This window comes from Balaenoptera acutorostrata, chromosome 11, assembly GCF_949987535.1.
Source record: "Balaenoptera acutorostrata chromosome 11, mBalAcu1.1, whole genome shotgun sequence".
In the NCBI taxonomy this organism is placed as follows: domain Eukaryota; kingdom Metazoa; phylum Chordata; class Mammalia; order Artiodactyla; family Balaenopteridae; genus Balaenoptera; species Balaenoptera acutorostrata.
The window spans coordinates 96,696,109-96,702,766 of NC_080074.1; positions in this window are offsets into that span (position 1 = coordinate 96,696,109).

A 6,658-nucleotide genomic window follows, 5' to 3' on the forward strand; every position below is an offset into this window, starting at 1 on the left:
CCTGTGCTCCGCAACAAGAGAGGCCGCGACAGTGAGAGGCCCGCGCACCGTGATGAAGAGTGGCCCCCGCTTGCCGCAACTAGAGAAAGCCCTCGCACAGAAACGAAGACCCAACACAGCCAAAAATAAATAAATAAATAAATAAATAAACCATTAAAAAATATATATATTATAAAAGTGGAAGCACAAGGAAATGAGGATGAAGAGAGCCAAAGATGAAATCCAGGCTCTGGTCCCTCAGAATGGGGAAATTATAACCTTGTCCTCCATAGGATAAGATGGAAGGGGAATTTTCCAAAATAAAGGACAATCCATCCAGGCAGATGTAAATGAGAACTAGATCCTTTCTCCATTCTGACTGCAATTTTAATATAGACTGTGTCATCAGAAAGAAATAGCTGATGTGACAATTAAATTACAGACATGTCAGTAGAGCTCCTCTCTTTGGATTCCTCTTTTTCTCCAAAATTGCTGATGACAATCAACCTTTAAGATTCAAATAAGAATTGTGCACAACTTTTTTCCTTCTCCCTTCTAAAAAATGTACTTGGTGTAGGATGGAGTGGTAGATACCAGCACGCACACACACACGCATGCACACACACACACACACACACAGTCTCTCCAATAACCATGTTCATGGTGCTAACTTTCCTCCTAGCGTCCTGCTCCTCCCACACCATCCCATCCTGTCCCGCCTTCACTCATTCAACGAGCATATATCGAGAACTTATGTTTCTGGTGCTATTCTAGTTACCAGGGACAGAGTCCTGATCAAGGTCCCTCCTCCCATGATGTGTACATTCTAGTGGAAGGGGGCAAACAAAAGAAAACAGCATAGAAATAAATTATATATTTTCAGGTAGTAATAAGTGCTCTGGGGGAGACGGAACACTTTAGGTTGGGTAGTCAAGGAAAGTCTCTCTGAAGAGGTGACCTGAGACCTGAATGATGAGGAGGAGCCAATTTCCGCGTGAATTCCTGGGGGAAGAACATTCCAAGCAGAGGAATAGCGAGTGCAAAGGCTCTGATCTCGAGCATGCTTACATTCTTGAGGAGTGCAAAGACCAGTACGGGTGGAGTACAGTAAACTAGGAGGAGGATACTAAAATATTAGATAAAAGAAGGCGGCTGCGTGTGTATATACGTACTATAACTCACCTCTACACCATTGCATCGTAGCTTACATGTATCATGCCCTCTTACCCCTTAATACTTCTGTGTGTATTTCCTAAGAACAAGGATATTCTCTTACACAACCACAATACAGTCATCAATATGAGGAACTTTAACATTGATACATTTCTCTAATCCACAGTCCTTATTCCAATGTAAACAACTATTCCACTAGGTTCTTTATAGCATTTTTTCTGGTCCAAGGTCCAGTCCAAAATCACAGACAGCATTTAGTTGTCACGTCTCTTTAGCCTCCTTCCCCCTGGATCAATTCCTCAGCCTTCACTTGTCTTTTAAGATATTGGCATTTTTAAAGAATACAGGTCAGTAATTTCATAGAATTTGCTTTTTTTTAGCTTATCTCGGATTGGATTTATTAAATTTTTTTTTACATATACATCTATCCACTCTTTTTTAGATTCTTTTCCCATATAGGCCATTACAGAGTATTAAATAGAGTTCCCTGAGCTATACAGCAGGTCCTTATTAGTTATCTATTTTATATACAGTAGTGTGTATATGTCAATCCCAATCTCCCAATTTATCCCTCCCCCTGCCCCTTTCCCCCTTGGTAACCAGAAGTTTGTTTTCTATTGATACAACTGTAACTCTTATTTGTTTTGTAAGTAAGTTCATTGCTTCTATGTGGGTTTTTCTGATGTCTTTATGGTTAGATTCAGGCTACAAATCTATGGCTGGAAAGCCCCATGGGCGATTTTGTGTTCTCAGAGCATCAAACCAGAGGCATGCTATCCCTTGTTGGTAATGTTAATTGTGATTATCTGGGGGAAGGTATTGTTAGTTTCTCCACTGCTTTGTTACTCTTTGTGGAAAGATACTTTGAGAGCATGTAGATATCTTACTCCTCATCAAAGGAACCCTTTAAACGTAAACACATTAATTTATACCCAACAAAACAGACAATAATTCCTCGGTTGGATTTTCTGGGTTATTTGGAAAAATGTTCAAACTTTTTGTTTAAATCAGGGTCCAAAGACAGTCCTTACAATGCATTTGGCTGCTATGTCTTGTGTCTCTTTCGGTCTATGACGAGGGAACATAAATCCTCGCCAGTTCTCACAGGCATGAAATTCCGTGACCGAGAAGCGTCCTGGACACACACGCAGGGCGGTGATTCTACTACTCCAGCGCCTGGCACATTGAGCTCACCGACTTCTCTCGAACTGTTGGGTCCTCACTTCCAACCGTGTACGCACATCAGCTCCCTCTGCAGCAGGTCGTGGCTGTGCTGTGTTCTCTCCAGACTCAGAAATCTCCCTCCTGAGTGAGGACTAGAGCTCGGGCAGACTTCCAAAACACGAGTCAGCCAAAGTCCTGGACTGAGCCTGCTCACGGCACGAAGTATCCAAGCCACCAACTCGGGGGGCAAAGATGTGGAATGGAGGGGGAGTGGCAGGGAGGAAGAGGCCTTCTCGGTCATTACCTCAGGGCTGAGCTACTCAAGACCAAGTGCTCCTTGCTATGACCGCTGGCGTGGAGAAGAGACTGAACGCTGGCTGAAATTTGACTGTAAAATATTTACATACCGTTATCAGGAATGGTACATACTGAAAGACTCACTACAAACACTGCAAACGTGTGTGTGTGTGTGTGTGTGTGGTGTGTGTTACCTTAGAGGCTCAAATGCCCTCCTGGTGCAGACTGTTATGTTGGGGAAAACTGCTCAAACGGGCAACTTAGATGAGCAAATGTGAAGCAGAAACCGTGGTGGGAAACGACAGTGTGGAAGGAGCTGCGACTCCCAGGAACCAGAGGTCAGAGCGTTGACAAAATGCATATGGTCGGTGTGTGAGCCGAGGCTGGCTCTGCAGACCATCTCTTTTGGGGGGGAAAATATGTCCATCTAGACTGTACTGTAGCTAAAAACTAATGGCTATTTGGGGGAGGTCTACTTGTCCTTATCTGAACAACTGCGACCCAGAGGTGAATATGTGAGGCAAAGAGAATTCAGGACAGGCAGACGGACAGACAGCATCGGCACCCACTCCTGAGGAAGGGCTGTAAGGATCACCCACCGCTGCTGTCCCACCTGCTGGATTTTGAAAGTTCTTCATTCTTCCAGGTGCTCAGGTCAAACACCTTGGAGCCGTCCTCCACACCTCACAGCCCATTTCACCAGCAATATCCTATCAGCCGTTCCTCCCGGTTCATCCAGAGCAAAGCCACTCCTCACCATCCCCACAGACCCCACCCTTGTCTGAGCATCAGTATCTCTCACTGCATCTCCCAAGGGCCAGCTTCCTGGTCTCTCTGCTTCTGCCCTTGCCCCTACCGCCTAGCGGGTAAGGGAGGCCCTTTTAAACCCTCCAGTGGTTTCCTATCTTGCTCAGAATAAAGCCAAAGTCCTTATGAATGACCTATGTGAACCAAAAAAAAAAAAAACCAAAACCAAAAACCAAAAAACACAAAACGAACAAACCAAAACCCACAGAAAGCTGCAAATAAGAAAAGCGTTTATTTGGGGTCTTAAGAATTGCAATTCAGGAGACACAGATTAGGGTAAAACTGAAAGAGTGTTCCAGGGAAGAGAAGAGTCGGGGGCCTATTAAACCACAAAGCTATAGCCTGACATAAAAAAAAGAAATATTTGTCCTAAGGGATAGGCTGTCACGAGCTGTTTTAGGGTACGGGTCTAATAAGCAGGTAGACTGTCACAAGTTGCTTTAGGGTAAGGGTCTGATAGGTATCTTGAGCTTCTGGAGCATTTTGCAGATGTTCTGGATGCCTGCATTGGGACAATAAGTGGTCAAAGGGCCAGATTCCATCCAGGTTGATGTGCAAAAGTCATACTTCCTCTATGGCCTCCTGGCTCCATTTTAGAGAGAGAGCTCTCTTAGCCATACCGACTCCATGTTTATTTTCCTTTCACACCCACAAGGTCCTACAAGATCCGCCCTGCACCCCATCTGTATTAGCCAGGGCTCTCTGGAGAAATGAACCCACATGAGACACATAGATATAAACAGATCTTCCTTGACTTACAATGTGCCAGGCACTGTTCCAAGGGCTTTACAAGCATTCATCCTCATAACAAGCCTATGAGGAAGATATTATCATTATCCTCATTTTACAGATCACAACACTGAGGCACAGAGAAGGCAAGTAACTTGCCCAAGGTCTCCCAATTCATAAGCAGTAGAACTGGGGCTTGGCCCCCAGGCAGCTTGGCTCCGGGGTCCAGGCTTAGCCACTCTCGCTGCTACCTGCTCCCTCTCCGTCACCTCAGCACACCAGCCGCCTCACTTTCCTCAACGTACCAGTACCCTCCCACCACAAGACCTTGCATGTGCACTTCTCACTGGCTTGAACACTTCTCCCCCAGCTATCTCCTTGATTATGCCCTCATTTCTTCCGGTCTGGGTTCAGATGTCACCTCTCCATCTAAAGTGGCACAGGGGCTTCCCTGGTGGCGCAGTGGTTGAGAATCTGCCTGCCAATGCAGGGGACACGGGTTCGAGCCTTATGCACTGCCTGTCTCCTGCACTGAAATGTAAACTCCAAGAAAGCAAGGATTTTTGTCTGTTTTGCTCATTGCTACAGTTTACAACCCCAGAGCCTACCTGAGAACATAGCAGGTATTAAATAAACATGTCAACAGATGGCCAACAGGCACATGAAAAGGTGCTTAATATTGCTAATTATTAGAGAAATGCAAATCAAAACTACAGTGAGGTACCACCTCACACCAGTCAGAATGGCCATCATCAAAAAGTCTACAAATAATAAACGCTGGAGAGGGTGTGGAGAAAAGGGAGCCCTCTTAAACGCTGCTGGTGGGAATGTAAATTAGTGCAGCCACTATGGAGAACAGTATGAAGGTTCCTTAAAAAACTAAAAATAGAGCTACTATATGATCCAGCAATCCCACTCCTGGGCATATACCCAGAAAAGACGAAAACTCTAACTTGAAAAGATACATACACCCCAATGTTTATAGCAGCACTGTTTACAATAGCCAAGACATGGAAGCAGCCTAAGTCGCTTCCAATAGATGAACAGATAAAGAAGATGTGGTATATATACACAATGGAATACTACTCAGCCATTAAAAAAATGAAATAATGCCATCTGCAGCAACATGGATGGACCTAGAGATTATCATACTAAGTGAAGTAAGTCAGACAAAGACAAATATCATATGATATAACTTATATGTAGAATCTAAAATAAATGATACAAATGAACTAATTTCCAAAACAGAAACAGACTCACAGACATAGAAATCAAACTTATGGTACTAAAGGGTAAGGTTGGGGGAGGGATAAATAAGGAGTTTGGTACACACTATATATAAAATAGTGTGTACCAAACACTATTTTATAGTGTTATTAAAAACAGATACACACACTATATATAAAATAGATAAACAGCAAGGACCTACTGTATAGCACAAGGAACTATGTTCAATATCTTGTAATAACCTATAACAGAAAAGAATCTAAAAATGAATAGACATATACATATGTATAACATTTTGTTGTACACCTGAAACTAATACATCGTAAATCCACTATACTTCAATTTTAAAAATAAAGAAGCAAACAAACAAACATGTGAAATGAATTTAAGACTTAACAAACCAGACCTGAAGAAGCATTGAAAATTAAAGGAGATGACTTTCATCTTGTAATTTGGAAGGAAAAATGAAAGGAGGTGATTCCCTGGAGAATGGATGTCTGTGGTACTGATCACACACTGTTCTCTAAGAGGAGACAGAGGTGAGACCAGCACTACTGTGATGGGCAGGGAGGGGGTGTCTCCTGAAGGCTGGAACATGTCCGTCATCAACACCAGGTACAAGGCCCGTGCTGGATAAGAAACGCTGACCAACCGGGAAGGTAGGCTTCATGCAGATGGAGGACAGAGGGTAATGAGGTGGGAACTCCCTCCCTGGGTTTCACACTCTTGGACCGGCGCTCTCCAAGAGTCCTGGTTGCACCAGAAGACACTCTGCTAATGTGAGGCAGGAATACCAATTATTCCATTTATGCCACGTAAAATGTAAACATCTTAGTGGGATGGATCCCCATTACCTTAACAATAAATTCTGGCCTTCTTAGTATTAGAACAACCGTATTCTGATGCCTTATTGCCAATTATTGTTGGATTTGCCTATGCCTTGCTAATATGGAAAGAACAGCCAGTACCTGTTCTATCCTCCTACCTGTTCCATCATCATCATAACCTATTTCACAGAGAAAATGAAAGCCTTCCAACATGAGCTCCCAAAACCTCCCACTTCCAACCTACAAAATTCTGTACACCTATACGCATCTGTCCCTCTTACCCTCCTTTTTTTAAATTAATTTTTATTGGAGTATAGTTGATTTACAATGTTGTGTTAGTTTCTGGTGTACAGCAAAGTGATTTAATTATACATATACATCTATCCACTCTTTTTAGACTCTTTTCCCATATAGGCCATTACAGAGTATTGAGTAGAGTTCCCTGTGCTATACAG